This window comes from Berghia stephanieae, chromosome 5 (assembly GCF_034508935.2).
Source record: "Berghia stephanieae isolate SIO BIC M18660-M18661 chromosome 5, UCSD_Bste_1.3, whole genome shotgun sequence".
In the NCBI taxonomy this organism is placed as follows: domain Eukaryota; kingdom Metazoa; phylum Mollusca; class Gastropoda; order Nudibranchia; family Aeolidiidae; genus Berghia; species Berghia stephanieae.
Genome location: NC_088364.1, coordinates 76,119,362 through 76,137,855, shown reverse-complemented (window position 1 = coordinate 76,137,855; position 18,494 = coordinate 76,119,362). Strand labels below are relative to the sequence as shown.

General features: G+C 36.1%; 1 protein-coding gene across 4 annotated transcripts in view; it reads left to right on the top strand.

The window, feature by feature from the left end:
• Positions 1 to 18,494, top strand: part of LOC144973622 (uncharacterized) — a 459,437-nt gene that overhangs the window by 344,098 nt on the left and 96,845 nt on the right. The window contains exon 1 of one of the 4 annotated variants that reach the window (XR_013645603.1): positions 14,058 to 14,288. The exons of 2 other annotated variants lie outside the window; for them this stretch is intronic. The gene's annotated coding sequence lies outside the window, so the exon portion shown is untranslated. Of the gene's footprint in view, positions 1 to 14,057; positions 14,289 to 18,494 lie in introns of those variants that run through there. One more of the 4 variants, XM_078916285.1, reaches the window with a different exon arrangement.

Here is an 18,494-nt window from a genome sequence, read left to right as displayed (position 1 = left end):
TGACAAGTTAAGGGTAATCTTATTGATTGAAGTTACAGATTTGAGAGTTTTTGACACGTTAAGGGTAATTTTATTGATTGAATTGACAGATTTGAGAGTTTTTGGCAAGTTAAGGGTAATCTTATTCGATTGAAATGACAGATTTGAGAGTTTTTGACAAGTTAAGGGTAATCTTATTCGATTGAAGTGACGTTTTTGAGAGTTTTTGACAAGTTAAGGGTAATCTTATTCGATTGAAGTGACATGTTTGAGTGTTTTTGACAAATTGCTGGTAATTGTAATCGATTGAATGAAGTCACAGATTTGAGAAGTTTTTTGTTGTTGTTGACAAAGGTAATTTGAAGGTAATTTTAATCAATCAATATTTGAATGAAGGGCGTTGTGTGCAAATGTTAAAAGTGCGTTTCGTAGGATAACACACTAGAAATGGCGGACTACTTTATGTGTATTTGAATGGATACTAAATCAACCAGTCGGGTCTATTGCGTAGTTGAGATGGCATTTATGTAACCGATACTAATCATAGCTTTTCATTCTTTGCAAGTAATTGGGAAAATCCGCCAATATCTTCGTTTGTTACAACGCCATTTGTTTACGCCAGATTCTAACCAGTTAAATGCTGTGATCTAGAAAAATCGTATGTCAAAATTTGTCCAGTTGGGATCTTTGTCTAATTGTCTTCAGGAGTTGTGTACGTCGAGTCTCTGGAGTCTCGTTTCCATGGTGTTGCCTATGAACGTAGCCATCGTTAACATATAGATAGTATGCGCTTGGTTAAAAAGCTCAAAACATTGCCATCCGGACGTATAATGGACCAACACACAAAACTGGGTGAAACCATGAACTTTTATGGTCTGGTTAATAAAATTTAGTGAGAATCACTGACAAACGCGGATGGCAAAATACAATAACAAAGGCTTGAGTGACGTCAACTTCGAACTGTCTATAGATAGTTCGAAGATGACGTCACTCAGGCCTTTGTTATTGTTTTTGCCATCCGCGTTTGTGAGTTGTTCTCACTAAACAGTATTAACCAGACTATAAAAGTTCATGGTTACACAAAGTTTGCGAGTTGGTCCGTTATACTTCCGGATGGCAATGTTGTGAACTCCTTGGCCAAGAGCATTCTATCTATAGCCTGACACAAGAACCCTCTAGGGCTGGCAGTTTGAGGTCTTTTTTTAGGTTTGTGTAGCGTCTAGTGAGTTGTCGTTAGTAGAGCTCATGGAAACAAGTCATTTCATTGGTTGATCTATTGAATACAACTCACGATTTGTTTTCTTTTGTGTCCAAAGACAGGCATTTTGACGTCATTTTTTGGTCAGTGTCAGGCTATAGATAGTATGCGTTTGGCTAAGAAGTTCACAACATTGCCATCCAGAAGTAAAACTGGCCATAACACAAAACTGTGTGTAACCCTGAAGGTTTATAGATAGTATGCAGATGACGTCACTCAGGCCTTTGTTATTGTTTTTGCCATCCGCGTTTGTGAGTTGTTCTCACTAAACTGCATTAACCAGACTATAAAAGTTCATGGTTACACGGAGTTTGTGTGTTGGTCCGTTATACTTCCGGATGGCAATGTTGTGAACTCCTTGGCCAAGCGCATTCTATTTATAGTCTGGTTAAAACAGTTTAGTGAGAAGTACTCATAAACGCGGATGGCAAAAATCAATATCAAAGACATGATTGACGTCGAACTATCAATCGATAGTATGCGCTTGGCTAAGAAGCTCATAACATTGCCGTCCGGAAGTATAACGGTCCAACACACAAAACTGTGTGTAGCCATGAACTTTTATAGTCAGGTTAATACAGTTCAGTGAGAATCACTCACAAACGCGGATGGCAAAAACAATAACAAAGGCCTGAGTGACGTCATCTGCATACTATCTATAAGTTAACAATGGCTTCGCGATGAAGGGGTAGAACGAAGTCGCCGTCACTCCGCTCTGCCTTATTGCTTTTAGAGAGCCATTTTAATGATTAGTTCTCACTAAATTGGACCAATCGGAGAATACACGTTAACCGTCCCCTTACCAACAATAGATAGTTCTTAGTTGACGTCACTCAGGTCTTTGTTATTGTTTTTTGCCATCCGCGTTTATGAGTAATGCTCACTAAACTGTATTAACCTGACTATAAACGTTCATGGATACACACAGTTTTGTGTGTTGGTCCGTTATACTTCCGGATGGCAATGTTATGAGCTTCTTAGCCAAGCGCATACTGTCTATAGGAAAATCGTCACATTCGTTACGATACAACCAACATTTCTCTTATTCAAATTTCTTTTGTACATCATAACATTTAAAGAAAATGAACAGTGTGTTGTAGAGCATATTTTCTCTAGAGAAATTATGTATCACAAGAACTTTACTGCTATTATGTCTGAATGATAAAAAATATATTTTTGTGTTAGTTGGGTGTGAAGTTTTGGGGAAAATCCTGAAATTGGCTGGTAAGGAGAGGGTTAAACGGTTCATGGTTGTGTGTGTTGCTAGATATATCGCGAACGGATGTTGTGAGTATTTTCCTAAACGCATAGCACCAATAAGAATATAATTTAGATACAGTATCATATAAAGGGAGAGAAATTACAGTTATTTTTCAAACACACATAATTAATTTTTTATTTATTTGTGATCATATCTACGATATTAACGTGTAACGATAAAAAGGTCATGATTTTGCGCATAGAAAAATAAAATAAAGGAGTTCTTGTCGACGGCGAGACTTCCACTATCGGGATGGTGACATCGGGCGTACCTCAGGGCTCAGTCCTTGGGCCCGTCCTATTTTTAGTGTACATAAATGATCTTCCACGAGGTATAAGGTCAAAAGTGCGCCTCTTTGCTGACGACACAGCATAATATAATCAGATAAGAACAACAGACGACTGCAAAACACTAAATGACGATCTAGCTAAATTACAAGAATGGGAAGCAATAAATCAAATGGAATTTAACGTATCAAAGTGCAATGTTCTAACCATCACAAATAAGAAAGCACCTATTACATTTGAATACCAACTTCATGGTCAAAACCTGGAACATGTAAAGACAGCAAAATACCTTGGCATTGAGTTTGCTAAAAACCTCAAATGGAATGACCACATATGTCACCTGGCTTCAAAGGCAAATCAAACAAGCGCTTACATCACCCGCAATTTAAAAAGATGCCCAATCACAACTCAAACCCTTGCTTTTAAAACTATTGTTAGACCAATTTTGGAGTACGGCAGCTCAATTTGGGACCCATATACAAAGAAAAACATCGACACCTTAGAAAACATCCAAAGAAAAACAGCAAGACGCATCACAAACACATTCGATCCTTTTTCAAGTGCGTCTGAAATATCACAACGGATTGGCCTTGAACCTCTGGAAAAGAGAAGAAAGATAGATAAACTTAAATTGTTCCACAAGATCTACTACAAAAATTCGTGCCTTAAACTTCCAAACGACATAAAAAATATCGACACAAGAACAATGAGGGGACACACAGCAAGAGTAACCACCCCAACATCAAAAACAGACGCCCACCGATATTCGTTTTTCCCTTCAACTGCCCTACTGTGGAATAGCCTCCCAGCTAACGTGGCTGAAAACGGTTGTCAACATGCCTTCACGCGGTTGCTAGAGTTCACAACGTGACTTTTTAATCTATGTGTTTTTTTTTCAAATTAGTATTATGTGCAGAGTTTTAGCAAGTTTAAAATGTAAAACACTACAAACTGTGGAGTGATCCACGACAATATTGGAGGTTTCCACAAGACGAAGAAGAAGAAAAAGAAGAAGAAGGAATAGATAAGGTAACCAATAGGATTCAACAATCGTGACGTCACTTCCCTCATTATGACGCATGGTAACATAGTAACTGCTTCTAAACTATCGGAATAATGGCGGACGCCCTAATGAAATACTTCTCCAACAAGCATAAAAGTGTATCCAGAGGAGAAAAACATTATAAATCTGATTATGTTTTGACTTTTATAGATTCTGATTACATGACACGTGAAAATGTTCTAGCCAGCATGATGAATAAATAGTACCGATTTTCTTTGTTTAGAACCAAGCTGCTCGGTGCTGTGCGAACGTGACATCAGACTATTCAATCCTATTAGAAATGAATCACGTTGCTATAAGTGCTTTTAAAGTCTCAACGCTGTGAAATAATTTGATATCTATAAACAAGTATCTTGTTTCACAAAAATAATGCTCTGAAAAAACAAAAACAAAATAGATTGCTAGGAACATTAACTCACTCAACCCTAAAAACGACTATATCCGTAGTTTACCTGGGTTACTTTTACCCCATGTCTATTTATTACATTTTTATGAGACAAATTATAGGTGTAGTATCAAAGCTAATGTTTTTAGTTTTTAGTTGAATAAGAATATCTATACACATGCTCATGTTTGATACACTTTTTTCTCCAATTTTGGAAAGAAGCAAAAATCTCTAGGATTGAGTGAATTAAAATGGGAAATATTTGAAGTTTGATATACCACCCGTTTGCACTGTTGTTTGTTTTTTTTTTTTTTTGTTTTGTTTTTTGTTGTTGTTTGTTTTGTTTAGTTTAGTTTTTTTCTTATTTTGCTTTGCTTATAAACTCTCTCTTTACCGATAATTTTCAGTATTTCCCAAAATGTCAGGTTTACCCAGCAGGAAAATTGATTTTAAAAATTCAAACCAGATGTCTTCAAAACAACTTTATGTTCTTATTAATTAAATAAAGATATTCTTCAAAGATTGCAATGTACAAAATAAATCTGAATAAGAAAAAATGTATATTATTGTGTCGTAACAAATGTGACGACTTTGCTGCAGGTGGTAAGGAGAGGGTTAAATATATATATATATATATATATATATATATATATATATATATATATATATATATATATATATTGCTAATGAAGGCTACTTTATCGTTATTATACATCGTGTGATTAAGACCGTTGTCGTCAACTCACTCAATCCTAGAGATTTTTGATACTTTTCATGATTGGAAAAAAATATATTAAAAATGAGTATGTACATAGATAGTTTTATTCAACTATCACTAACATGTATAAACTAAAAACATTAGCTTCGATACCACGCCTGTAATTTGTCTCAGAAAAATGCAATATACAGCCATGGGGTAAAAGTAACTCGTGTGAACTTCGGATATAGTCGGTGTTAGGGTTGAGTGAGTCAACCAGTTATCTGTCGTACCTTGGAAGATTGTGTATTTAATAATTTGGTCAGAAATATCGTCCTTCAAATTTCGATCAAAGGATCCCAGGTTTGAGACTTATCTATTTTTTTTTTGCACAGGTGAGGTTCATTTCAATCGATCGTTATTTCAAGGATGATTTTTCTGGTCAATTTTTTAAATACCTGTCTTTCCAGAGAACAGCATTGAATTGGTAAATATAAAGGAGAAAACAAGTTATAATAAATGACACATCATCAGTGACGCTATGCAATCTTTGCATAAGGATGGATTTATTATCTTCATTTGTGTATGCAAAGAGATCTCCATTGAGCATCTATTTATGCCATAGATAAAAATCTATGGAAAACCACTGAACACAAAATTTTGGATTATTTATCTATTATCGTCGTTTCAATGAAAAATCGATGTTTTACACAGCAATGTGATAAAAGGTGTTGCTCGAAGCTCGAAGAAATAAATAACAATTTTAAATTGAATGTAAGCTTCAATTTAATATACGAAAACATATGAAATGGAATTTTCGGGTTTCCCCTTTATCAGCAAAACAGGATGATTGAAACACTACAGATGAATGAGATATTGTGGTAGTGGCGTTTTTCCAACCATCTCGCGAGAATATGTTCTAACTTCTGACCTCACATTTCAACCCGTAAACAGTCAACGAAACCTGGAGTTGTTTTTCAGCCCTTTTCATAATATATGACTTCGATAAATCTGAAATGAAAAACCAACCCCGTTATTTCCGAAATTCAAATGACAAAAACATCACCAAAAGAAAAAAAAGAAAAAAAAGACCTACACAAATTGAAATTGTTCGACGATTGAAAACACAATTGACGCGTGGCCCAGTTTTAATCTCGGCTAAAATTGCAATTTGTAACAACAGCTCATGGGCAATTTTCTCTTCATTACCCTATCTCGTCCAAAGTGTTACTTTGGTTGGTGTCATTAAATCTGACAGACCAACGGCAATATCTCTCATCCCTATCGGTTCTATTCCACTGGGAGCACTCTGGAAGACTTGCTTGATAGCCGGATTACCGACACCGGGTTGTAAATCAGGACACATTACGCCCTGGTTTGTTTTATTGGTTTTATTAACGCAATTCTTTGCAGTTCTCATCCATCGCGACGGTCCAGTTTTGGTCTGTTTAAACTATATTATAGTATTCCGTCCCAGTAAATCAACAGTCTTTAAACATCGTTTAAAATCAATAATAATAATAATATAATAATAATAATAATAATAATAATAATAATAATAATAATAATAATAATGATAATAATAATAATAATAATATATAATAATAATAATAATAATAATAATAATAATAATAATAATAATAATAATGATAATAATAATAATAATAATAATAGTAATAATAATAATAATAATAATAATAATAATAATAATAATAATAATAATAATAATAGTAATAGTAATAGTAATAATAATAATAATAATAATAATGATAATAATAATAATAATATATATATATATATATATATATATATATACATATATATATGTATATATAAAATATTTCAAGTATAATTATGATCAACATCTACAATATTGTTTCGAGCATGCGCTCTCATCAGGAAGTATATATATATATATATATATATATATATATATTTATATATGTATATATGTATATATATATGTATATATATATATATATATATATATATATATATATATATATATATATATATATATATATATATAATAAAAGCAAAAACCATGAAATAATAGTGCTCAACTTTTTGATAAAGTAGCTATTTATAAACTATTTATATATATATATATACATATATATATATATATATATATATATATATATATATATATATATATATATATATATAAATGGGTGAGAAGTAGGCTTTGGCGAATTATGAATGAATCCCAGATCAACCGATAACAAGCAGCGAATAGTAGGAGTCGGCAATTTGCATCCCGGATTCAAAGTATTCATGAAGACTTTTGAACCGTCCAAAATATTTTAGTAAATGGGCCAAGATCTAATATTATTTTTATATTTGAAGCGATCAATTATCCAAAAGGTTCTAATATATTCGTAATTATTTAATAAAAACACCACGAAAGAGTCTTGGCTACAATAATCATTTGATAGAAATCAAATATCACTATATTAATCATTAGGAAAACATTATGTACAACATTTTGATCTCTCGATTAAATATCAATCGCTAATCTGACATAAATCGAGGTGATAAAGATAAGGAAAATAGTTTGATCTTTCTTATCTCGTGACCTCCCGCTCTGGTTACCGGCCGACTACTTTGGTATCCGGAAACTGGATCCGGTGTATGAGTACTGCTCTGTGTTTAAATATTTTTGATCTGATGTTGAGCTTCAATATTACAGATCCGGTGTTTCCTGTCGACCGATATCAAAATTATGGTAAAAGTTACATTTGGTTGTAAAATTGTTCCATTTTTCAGTCTTGTTCAAGAAAATATGCTGTCCGCTGGTTCATGCTGTACCAACTTTCAAAATACTTGCTCTGAAAGCATCAGAGAAAAATTTGATTTTGTGATTTTCCCCCCGTCATTTTCTCTTTGTTCAGAAGTATTCATGAATACGTGTAGGTAGTCGGAAAGTTACGAAGCTATTCATTCATGTAGCCGGCAACTAAATCTCCCTTCATTCATCACATAGGGGAAATTTGTCTCTAAGAACTATTCCAAGGGAAGACTGGGATAACCCAGGGGAGAAAAAGTGGACGTATATTTTGGAAGGGGGGGGGGGGGGGGGTCTTAGGAAGGAGTGTGGTTATTTTGTGCTATTAATTGAGTTTGTTTGAGTGTCTGCACATGTCTTCACATAAAAAAAAAGGAAAAAAATTTTTTTTTAAAATATATAACAACAACAAAAATGAAAAAAAAACTCCCAACAAAAACAAACAAACAAACAAACAAAAAAAGCATACATAAACCCATGCACACCCATTAGCGCACAGTGCGCATTTAGATTTAGGCGCCTTCACGCACGACACCATGACCACGGATCTACCCTCCATCAAAGAAGATCGCATCGCACAACTGAAGAGACGCCTGGAGTGTCGAAACGGCTGTATTGAACAAAATGTGAGATAATGCTCTGAATTGTTACTTTCTTGAGCACTGTCAGAACTACAGGACATCCATCAATTATATATATATATATATATATATATATATATATATATATATATATATATATATATATATATATATATATATGTATATATATTCTTGTATGATTTGACCGTAGTCTATGTGCAGCTACCCAGTATTTTCTTGGTTGATCCTGTAGACCGGGGAGACTTTTACAGGGATCTTCAAAATAATATTATTTAACAGGTGTTATGTCTAGTCCTTCATGTTAATTGTCTCTGTTGACAAAGGACCCCTTGTAAAGCGCTTTGAATACGTTTTGTATATATTGCGTTATATTCATGTCAAGTTTTAAAAAATTATGTTTGAAGTCACTTTTTCAAAACCTTATTCAGCCCTGCGGCAATACCAATAGGAGGTGATGCGTCACATTTAAGTTGTTTTGTTTCACATAAAACAACTTCCAATCAAAGCCTTTGCGTCTAGTTTACAAAGTTGAGACAAAATTGACATTTACAGCTAATGAGATGAGAATGATGAATTTATTTTCATCTAATTTCAAAACTCTTATAATTAACCTTTTAGGTTTTGTGAAAATGAATCGCTTTACTGTAATTATGTCGAGATTCCTTTTGTTATTATAAAATGTTTTCGCGAGTTAAACAGACAATTAGAAATCATCGTTAAAAATCATCAATATATCATCACTGTCTCGTCATCATGTTTGTCATTTTCTTTATCATTTTCGTCTTCATAATCATCATCATTATCATTATCATCATCGTAATCATCATCAGCCTCATCATCATCATTATCATCATCATCATCATTATCAGCATCAGCATTATCATCATCATCATCATCATCATCATCATCATCATCATCATCATCATCATCATCATCATCATCATCATCATCATCATCATTATTATCATTATCATCATCATCATCTTTATTATCATCATCATCATCATCATCATCATCATCATCATCATCATCATCATCATCATCATCATTATTATCATTATCATCATCATCATCATTATTATCATCATCATCATCATCATCATCATCATCATCATTATTATCATTATCATCATCATCATCATTATTATCATCATCATCATCACCATCATCATCACCATCATCATCATCATCATCATCATCATCATCATCATCATCATCATCATCATCATCATCATCACCATCATCATCATCACCCATATCATCATCATCATCATCATCATCATCATCATCATCATCATCATCATCATCATCATCATCATCATCATCATCATCATCACCCATATCATCATCATCATCATCATTATCACCACCCATATCATCATCACCCATATCATCACCCATATCATCATCACCCATATCATCATCATCATCATCATCATCATCATCATCATCATCATCATCATCATCATCATCATCATCATCATCACCAGCAAATATAGTTGAATCCGTATCCGTTCACGATTTTTATTTTCTGGAAAGCGATCGATGTATGAAAACAGTGCCAGACAAAAGACATTTTCAGATGTTTATCTTGCACCAATACCTGCATCCTTATCCTTCATTCTTCTTGTGCGGCAATGTGGCCTAGTCGTATGACACTCGCTTTCGGACCCCAAGGTCTTGGGTTCGAGCCTCGCTCGGCGCATAGTTGAGCCCTTGGGAAACGCTCTTTTTTACTCACTTTCTCTCACCGTGCTCAGGTTAACAGCGTCGTCTCTGTCCGAAATAATTGTTATATCGCCTAACAGGCCTCATGTCTGGTCCTACATGTTAAGTGTTGCTATTGCCCAGGGACTCCTTGTAAAGTGCTTTTAGCACGTTTAGTGAATATTGCGCTATATAAATGCTCTATTAATATTATTATTATTATTATTATTATTATTATTATTATTATATTATTATTATTATTATTATTATTATTATTATTATTATTAAGTTTTCGACAGCACAGTCCGTTAGAGGTTACTGACTGAAATCTGTGTTAACCCAGAATTAGCGGGTCTCACTGAAAACGTTCTCGGGGATCAGATGGACGCTAAGGTCCCGTGGCCAGGCCGGATTATCTGGAAGCGGAAAGGGTTTTTCTACCACTTCTTGTCTAATGGTACCTTGGGATAGAAAATCAATAGAGACCATCTTAGGGCTATCCCACACCGGAAACGTGACTCCAACGACGCGGACTGCTGCCGTCCTCTGCCGTCTTCCGGATAAAGACGTCGGCCACGGGCACAATACTAAGAATAAAGAGGAGAGCCGCTAGCCCTACCACCAAGCACCCACCCGCCGTCCTCTGCCGTGTAATGCAGCACGGCGTGGGTTTTTTTTTGTTCTTGGATTTTTCATTCAACGTTGTCTTGAGCCGTGTTTCACACACACCATTTCCTATTTTACCGCACAAAACTGCCTAAGGGCGAATCCACACCGGAGACGTGACTCCGACGACGTCACACTGCTGCCCGTCCTCTGCCGTCCTCTGCCGTCTTCCGGATAAAGACGTCGGGCACGGACACAATAGATAGAATGAAATTGACGTCACTCAGGTTTTTCGTTATTGCTTTTTGTAACCCGCGTTTATGAGTAATTCTCACTAAACTGTCTTAACCAGACAATCAACGTTCAGGGTTACACAGAGTTTTGTGTGTTGGGCCGTTAGTTTTTGTGATGGCAATGTTGTGAGCTTCTTATCCAAATGCATACTATCTATACTAATAATAAAGAGGAGAGCCCAAGACCTATCCGTACCTACCAAGCACCCACCCGCCGTCCTCTGTCGCTTTATTATTTTCGAGCTTGGTATGGGTATCTAGGTCTAGCGGCTCATCTCTTATTTTTAGTATTTTGTCCGCGCCCAACGTCTTTATCCGGAAGACGGCAGAGGACGGGCAGCAGTGTCGCGTCGTCGGAGTCACGTCTCCGGTGTGGATTCGCCCTTAGGCAGTTTTGTGCGACAAAAAGAAAATAGGAAATGGTGTGTACAAAACACTGCTCTAGACAACGTTGAATGAAAAATCCAAGAAAAAACAAAACAAAACAAACTCACGCCGTTCCGCATTACATGACGGAATAATACAGATAATCCAGCGAACGGTCGTCTGATGTCAACAGGCATCCCCCATATTGCCCGAAGTGAGCAGATTGGGAAAAAACGATATTGCCTTAAACCTCTCATTTCCTGTGATAGCACAAAAAAAATTGTCAATTCCATTGGTTCACGAAACATTTCTTTCATTTCGGGCAGGTGCAGTCTGGGGATTTGGATTCAGTAGTCTGATGTCATGCCGCCTGGCAACGGCGGCCATCTTGGTTCTAAAGAAAGAAAATCATTACTTTTTATTCTTCATGCAGGCTAGAACTTTTCATATGTCATGTGATCAGAATGTGTAAAAGTCAAACACGATCAGATTTATGTGTTTTTTTTTTATCCTCTGGATACTCTGTTATGCTCGCCGGGGAAATATTTCATACGTCTCGTGTTACTAAGTTACCATGCGACATTAGGAAGGAAGTGACGTAACGACTGTTGAAGAGTATTCCACTGTCTGCTACCACACTACGATTATGCTGTTCGTGTTGATTATGATGGTGATAACATTTAGAAAGATAACAAGTGATAGTCTAAAGAAACCGGGATAAACCGTGGCCTTCGTTAACTTATATAGCCTGACACTGACCAAAACATGCCGTCAAAATGCCAGTCTTTTGCCTCAAAAGAAAACAATTCGTGAGTTGTATTCAATAGTTCAACCAATGAAATAACTTGTTTTCTTGAGCTCTACTAACGACAACTACTAGGCGGTGCAAAAACCTTTTGGATTTCAGTATCATGCTATAACATAACGATGGCTACGGACACTGAAACCCAAAAGGAGTGAGTTGTCGTTAGTAGAGCTCATGGAAACAAGTTATTTCCTTGGTTGAACTATTGAATACAACTCACGATTTGTTTTCTTTTGTGACAAAAGGACTGGCAGTTTGACGTCATTTTTTGGTCAGTATCAGGCTATAACTTTACGAAGGCGACGGATAAGCTCCGTCTCCAAGTACCAAACGGCGCTCAATGACTATTATCATAGGCCAATAAATGGCGCTGAAGGATGACTAACGTGGTAAAAATACCAAACCCGAGACTGTTTAAGAGCTGAAATGTTTTTTAAAAAGTGATTTATTTATTGTTTTGCCACAGTGTCAATGTAACGTTGGTGTCATAACTCATGAACGAGATCATATTATCACGACTCATCTGTTAGGGATAGATAGTATGCAGATGACGTCACTCAGGCCTTTGTTATTGTTTGTGAGTTGTTCTCACTAAACTGTATTAACCAGACTATAGATAGAATGCGCTTGGCCAAGGAGTTCACAACATTGCCATCCGGAAGTATAACGGACAAACACACAAACTCTGTGTAACCATGAACTTTTATTGTCTGGTTAATACAGTTTAGTGAGAACAACTCACAAACGCGGATGGCAAAAACAATAATAAAGGCCTGAGTGACGTCATCTTCGAACTATCTATAAAAGTTCATGGTTACACAGAGTTTGTGTGGTCCGTTATACTTCCGGATGGCAATGTTGTGAACTCCTTGGCCAAGCGCATTCTATCTCTACAATTGTCACAACATTGTGCATTCATTACAATGAATTTATCATTACGTGAATCAAGCTAGCTAGACGTCGAGTATTTATATAGATCGTATGCGCTTGGCTGAGAAACTCATAACATTGCCATACGGAAGTATAACGGACCAACACACAAAACGATGTGTAACCTTAAACGTATATAGTCTGGTTAATACAGTTTACTGAGAATTACTCATAAACGCGGATGGCAAAAAAACAAAAAACAAACCAAAACAACAAAGGCCGGAGTGACGTCATCTTTGATCTATCTATATAATGATAATATCTTCATTTGAATAAATTGTGCGGCTATGTGGTCTTGTGGTATGACACTCGCTTTCGGATCGGAAGGTCCTGTGTTCGAGCCTCGCGCTCGGCGCATAGTTGAGTACTTAGAAGAGGCTCTTTACTCACATTCTCTCACCGTACTAAGGGTGTGAAATGAATAACTGGTCGTTAACAGCGTTGTCTTTGTCCGGAAAAAAATTGTAATATCGCTTAACAGTCAAATTTAGCTGAACGGATAGAGACAATGAAATAAAATCTTTGCATTTTTAGCACTCTAAAAATTCAATACTTTGTCTCCTAAATAACACATATTATTAATTATTAAGTCATGGCAAGACTTGAAGACAGCGTGGCTCAGTGGTTTGGTCTTTGCTTCGTACCCGAAAGGTACAGAGTTCGACTACCCGTCGCGATGTGTGGCCGTGTTGAGCAAGTCACCTAGCCTTAGCTCACTTTGCGGCGCCGCACTGCGGCTGACGCCTGGGTTATTCCAGTTTTACCTTGGAATAGATCCTAAAAAAAATTCTTCCCTTAAGGATAAATAAGGGGAATTTATTTAATTGTTTATTAATTCTTTATATTCTTGGTTATAAATTCAATTTTCATTACTTTAAGCATCCCGACATAGTACCGCTTTGAGGCGAGAGGTCACATATATTTCGTAAAAAGTCACGGTTCATTTACATACATAATTAAGATTCAATGACATATCAAACGAACGATGAGTCACACCAACTGTCGTTTCTAACAGACTATTGATTGATTTACATTTATGTAAGTGAACAGGGAGATGTGTAGAAAGATTATAATATAATCACCTTTATAACATTTCATTGTGGATCCAGTTTGTGGTTTAACGTTATTATCTTAACACTATTTGACTGACTTAAGGTCTTTCGCTTCCTAATCATCCGATCGGGACGCCTCGGCTGCCTCCCTAATCATCTGTGTCAATTAATTCCATTGTTCACGGTCTTTTGCTGTGGATGCTAATTTCGTAAGGTCTTCCTTTGATTTTAATACTACTTTGTTACTTTGAAGGCGTTTTAGGTTTCTAAAGATAGTTCTTACTTGACGTCACCCATGTCTTTGTTATCGTTTTTTGCCATCCGCGTTTATGAGTAATGCTCACTAAACTGTATAAACCTGACTATGGATACACACAGTTTTGTGTGTTGGTCCGTTATACTTCCAGATGGCAATGTTATGAGCCTCTTAGCCAAGCGCATACTATCTTTTGAGGACAGTGTGAATTAACCAGTAGATTTTTGACCAATCAAAACATGGAATTTGTGACACACCTTCACACGTGCTCTGACAAACATAGTTGGTTGTTTATAAACAATAACGTGAACTAATTCGACCTCCATCTGATCGTTGTTATTGTTTTTATATCGACAAATGGGTGACTAGTTATCACACGATTTTCTCTATCATATTATAAACGTTTAAGTTTACACATAGTTTTCTGTGTTGATTCTACTGATCAAGAGGTAGAACAGTGGGTATTTTACTTAACACATACCAACTATAGTAAAACCTGTGTAGTTTGCTGTGTCTACCAATCACTGCCATTGTTTACATTATGACGATTGTCCGAGAGGCGTGGTTATCTACCGGTTAATTGACGTTTGTGGTCTACCTTGATATTTCTTGTGTCCAGATGGGGTGAAAAAAAGTATTCATGGCTTTTTTAGCTGGTATAGATAGTATGCGCTTGGCAAAGAAGCTCATAACATTGCCATCCGGAAGTATAACGGACCAACACACAAAACTGTGTGTAGCATTCACGTTTATAGTCTGGTTAATACTGTTCAGTGAGCATTACTCATAAACGCGGATTGCAAAAAAAAACAATAACAAAGACCTGAGTGACGTCATCTATGAACTATCTATATTTACATCTCTTCTGAGTATAGATAGTATGCGCTTGGCTAAGAAGCTCATAATATTGCCATCCGGAAGTATAACGGACCAACACACAAAACTGTGTGTAACCTTGAATGTTTATAGTCTGGTTCATACAATTTAGTGAGAACAACTCATAAACGTGGATGGCAAAAAATAATAACAAAGACCTGAGTGACGTCAACTGCATACTATCTATAGATAGTATGCAGATGACGTCACTCAGGGCTTTGTTATTGTTTTTGCCATCCGCGTTTGTGAGTTGTTCTCACTAAACTGTATTAACCAGACTATAAAAGTTCATGGTTTCACAGAGTTTGTGTGTTGGTCCGTTCTACTTCCGGATGGCAATGTTGTGAACTCCTTGGCCAAGCGCATTCTATCTATATGCGTAGCCATCGTTATGTTATAGCCTGATACTGAAATCCAAAAAGACTGGCAGTTTGACGTCATTATTTGGTTTTTGCACCGCCTAGTGAGTTGTCGTTAGTAGAGCTCATGGAAACAAGTTATTTCATTGGTTGAACTATTGAATACAACTCACGATTTGCTTTCTTTTATGGCAAAAGACTGGCATTTTGACGTCATTTTTTGGTCAGTATCAGGCCATAACTTTAAGAAGGCCACGGTATATATGCCCAAAAAGCCGCCATCTTGCCTCCAGGATTTGAATGGATAACACTATTTAGCATTGACAAAACACTTGTTGACAGATTATGTCAAGGTAGATTTTATAATCGCTATTACTATTATATATTATACTGTATTATTGATGTGGATAGACCTATTAAATTGTGGAGTTAGTTCAGTTGTAAAGAACGTCATCACCTTTGTTTAACGTGGTGTAATCAGACATGTTATTATCCTAAGACTTCTTATTACGCGAACAAAACGCCTTTTTTAACATATTGACCAGCTATCTTTTTTTCATATAGATAGTTCAAAGATGACGTCACTCAGGTCTTTGTTATTGTTTTTTGCCATCCGCGTTTATGAGTATTTCTCACTAAATTGTATTAACCTTACTATGAACGATTATGGTTACACACAGTTCTGTGTGTTGGTCCGTTATACTTCTGGATGGCAATGTTGTGAACTGAAATCCTTAGCCAAGCGCATACTATCTATAGATAGTTCGAAGATAACGTCACTCAGGTCTTTGTTATTGCTTTTTGCCATCCACGTTTATGAGTAATTCTCACTAAACTGTATTAACCTGACTATAAACGTTCATCGATACACACAGTTTTGTGTGTTGGTCCGTTATACTTCCGGATGGCAATGTATGAGCTTTTTAGCCAAGTGCATACTATCTATAAAAGAGACGAAATTGAGGTCAATCACCTCTTTATTATTGTTATCAGACAGCCATTTTAGTGATTCGTTCTCACTAGATTATATCGAACAGGCTATAAACGTTTAAGGTTACACATAGTTTTGTGTGTCGTTACGTTATAATATAAGGCTGGCGTATGTATCAATTGTCAGATATAGATCGTATGCGCTTGGCCAAGGAGTTCACAACATTGCCATCCGGAAGTATAACGGACCAACACACAAAACTCTGTGTAACCATGAACTTTTATAGTCTGGTTTAAACAGTTTAGTGAGAACAACTCACAAACGCGGATGGCAAAAACAATAACAAAGGCCTGAGTGACGTCATCTGCATACTATCTATAAACTTTTAAGAGTTAACCAAAGTGTCATATTTTGCAAAATTAAATAAGATTTTAACGTCTAAGTCCTCCCGGGTTTGTTATTGGGTGATTCATTAATCTATTTTAGTTTAACCCTCTCTCTATCCATCTCTTTTTTTATCTCTCCTTTTCAATCACTCTCCCATTTTTCTTCAGAAAAACACACATAATCACACATACACACACACACATACACACACACACACACATTTACATACACACATTTACATACACAAATTTACAAAGACACGTCGTATACATATAAACATACACTGCATGCAATCTCGTTGGTTTCATATGGGAACAAAACAGACAATGGACGTTTCGGGTACAAACCCTTCGTCAGCACACCAATACACAAATAAACGTGGAAAACAAATAAAATTGAGTACAGACGATACAAGTTATTTTTCATTTTATTTTATTTGTTTTCCACGTTTATTTGTTTATTGTTGTGCTGACGAAGGGTTTGTACCTGAAACGTCCATTGTCTGTTTTGTTCCCATACGAAGCCATTTTTCCATTTTCACTCTTTCGTTAGTATTTTCACGATCACCGACTTCAGGCAGCCCCTACCGTTTTCTACTATGGCATCTCGTTAGCGTTTTGAAGATTTTATCTTTTACCTTTGCATTACTTTCATATCCAGTCATAGATGTTGCATAGATGCTATAATATTTTTAAAAATAAATAAATCAAAATTGAGCTTTTATATAGCGCAATATCCACTGAATGAGCTTTACAAGGGGTCCAGGCGAACAGCAACATTTAGCATTTAGGACGGGGCATGACGCGTGTTAAGCGATGTTACAATTTTTTTCGGACAACGGACAACGCCGTTAACGACCAGGTACTCATTTTACACCTGAGTACGATGAGAGAATGTGATAAAGAGCCTTTTCCAAGGACTCATGCACCGAGCGAGGCTCGAACCCAAGACATTCCGATCCGAAAGCGAGTGTCATACCACTAGACCACATAGCCGCACCACATACACTCCAATCTCGTTAGCGTTTTGAAGATTTTATCTTTTACCTTTTCACTACTTTCATATTCAGTCATATCTAGATGTTGCATAAATGCTATCTATGTTAATATTTCCTAATCCAAGAACGATAAGCCAATGTATTTAGAATCCACAATCAAATTTGTATTTGTCTCCGAAGCACCAGTGCAGTGAAACCGGAAAACACTCAATCCCTTCTTCTGTATTCTATTTTCACACCTGCTGTCTGCTTTGCTCTCTCTCTCTCTCTCTCTCTCTCTCTCTCTCTATCTATCTATCTATCTATCTCTCTCTCTATGTATTCTCTCTCTCTCTCTCTCTCTCTCTCTCTCTCTCTATATATATATATATATATATATATATATATATATACCCCCCTCTCTCTCTATTTTCTCTATCTCACACTCTTCATATCTCTCTTTCTTTCTCTCGCTCTCTCTCTATCTCTCTCTCTCTATCTCTCTCTCTCTCTCCTTTCTCATCTTCTTTTGCCACCTCCATTCAGCTATTCATCTATAACACATACATAGATAATGAGAGAGGCAGTTAGATAGATATATAGATTAGATAGATAGAAGATAGATGAAGA